At 37.2% G+C, this 2,255-nt stretch overlaps 1 long non-coding RNA gene across 1 annotated transcript; it reads left to right on the top strand.

Moving 5' to 3' along the window:
* The first annotated feature begins 1,468 nt into the window (after positions 1-1,468).
* On the top strand, positions 1,469-2,023 carry LOC103651431 (uncharacterized). Its single transcript, XR_564745.3, has 4 exons — positions 1,469-1,517; positions 1,607-1,635; positions 1,744-1,886; positions 1,968-2,023. It is a non-coding gene; the product is annotated as an uncharacterized lncRNA (long non-coding RNA).
* The last annotated feature ends 232 nt before the right edge of the window (positions 2,024-2,255 follow it).

The following is a 2,255-nucleotide window of genomic DNA, read 5'->3' as shown; positions in this document are numbered from 1 at the left end:
TGTAGAAACGGCTATAATTAGCTACAAGCAGGCTCTCCGGCTGAGTCCTGATTTTCCTGAGGCAACCTCCTGCATACTCTACAGGTACCTTGCAATTTTTCTCTACCCTTTTAATGCACTTGTGATATAAAGATTTGAATACGACTGTAAACTTTGAGTAAATAAAAGATATGTTACAACATATTCATCTTTATGTTGTGTCTGCTACTTATGAAAATTAATACTACAGCAGTTTGTACCCTTTTATTGTTGCTGATCACAAAATCATAGACTCTGTCTACAATCCTTTTGCATCAATGTACTTTGGTGCATCGTACTTGGCATGGTTGTCTCAGTACGAAGGGAGGTTAGCTGTATGACTGAATCTTCTGAAAATCTAGATTCACCTTGGTACATATCTGAAATTTACTACGAGTCGACACATTCTTTTTCAGGGAGCAAAGCTACGAATTCATTGTCCAAGCTTACCTTGGGGGACCAGAGAATGTTAGTCTTCAGGAGACTGGACCGTTTTGGAACCAATTCCTGGAGTCATTAACACAACATCAAGATCCAAAGAAGTATGCTTGTGCTTTTTGTTTGACAGTTTGCTTAACTTTTTTAACGAATCTTTTATTATTTGTAATGAAATTTGTGACTCATCAACTTGTGTAGCTGAGTAGTAGCTAGCCAAGAGGGTGCTAAGGAGTAACGTAGACATATAAATTGTCTAATATTTCATCTCATCCGACAATCATATGATGACCATATTAGCAATTGCATAAAGAAACATTGATCTGCACATTTTTAATCATACCGGTAAAAATTGTACATTTTTCAGGGACAATAATAGTTGTTGTATCTTGTGAAGTTATCTGATACGTCTTCCAACTTTGGTTACTGAAGGTATTGATTTCATTCCAAACCCATTTTTCAATTATATTATTTCTATTTACTAATATCAATGACTATGCATTCCTTTTCATATTTAACCTTATGACGACACTTGCTACGGAAATGCAGTTTCTGCTGAAGATCATTGATGAATGCTCATCGACATTCTTGCCAAATTTCAAATCCCCTCCCGAAGGGTTTGGGAACTGGCAAACAATTTTGCTTGCTGGACAACACGAGATACAGGATAACAGGGGCTATATTCTAGCATGAGTCCGCCCACACTGCAGTTTGTACCATGAGTTCTAGCATGGAACTATATTCTGTTTTGCCAATTTGACTGTACAATAAACTCTGTCGCTTTGTGCTTCCAGCAAATTGTGCCTCCTGTGCTTAATTCTTTCCTGGACCAAGATAGCAGAGTGCGTTACTATGCTTGTGAAGCGCTATACAACATAGCAAAGGTGATCATTTAGTTCAGTGATATAACATAAATTGTATGTTTGCTTTACACTAATTGAATTTCTATCTTTAGGTTGTAAGAGGGGATTTCATCATTTACTTAAACAAAAATTTTGATGCTTTATGCAGATTCCGATGGTAATGTTCAAAGTGCAGCTCACCTTCTTGACAGGCTTGTCAAGGTATATTCACCTGGACTGTACTCATATGTCTACAACTTGTCCTTGTTTCTCTTCTTAATTATCCCTGATAATATAACTATATCAACCAGGATATCGTAACCGAGAGTGACCAGTTCAGGTATGCCGTGTATGATTTGCCTTTTCCTTATTAGTGGCTTGCTTGTTTAATTGTTTCAATGTCAATGTTGATTTCTGATTGGACCCATATCTTGCTTTTTCTCTTTAGCATAGAAGAATTCATATCGCTTTTGAGAGAGCGCATGAATGTGCTGAATCTTTATGTAAGACAATTTTTGGTGGGGTGGATAACAGTGTTAGACAGTGTTCCTGATATTGACATGCTTGGTTTCCTTCCTGATTTTCTCGATGGTAATCCCTCCCTTTTTCCAAGTGCATTAATTTTATGCTTCTATTGATCGCTCAACAACCTTTCTATCACCACCACTGCAGGTTTATTCAATATGCTGAGTGATTCCAGCCATGAGATAAGGTAGCAAGCTGATGCAACACTTTCTGAGTTTTGCAGGAGATAAAGATCTCACCAGTAAGGCTACTCTATATCGCTCAGTCTTTTATCAGCTTAGACGTAAAATACATTGTGGGGTGCCTATTCCTTCAATTACCCTTTTATTTTTGTATGAACTCTTAAAGGTTGTCTTCACTTTTATGCTTTCAATGCTGATTATCATACCTTAAATGGAAAGAATGTAGATTATGGTCGTATGGCTGAAATACTCG

The sequence above is a fragment of the Zea mays genome, chromosome 3, assembly GCF_902167145.1.
Source record: "Zea mays cultivar B73 chromosome 3, Zm-B73-REFERENCE-NAM-5.0, whole genome shotgun sequence".
In the NCBI taxonomy this organism is placed as follows: Eukaryota; Viridiplantae; Streptophyta; class Magnoliopsida; order Poales; family Poaceae; genus Zea; species Zea mays.
This window is presented reverse-complemented; position numbering and strand designations above follow the sequence as displayed.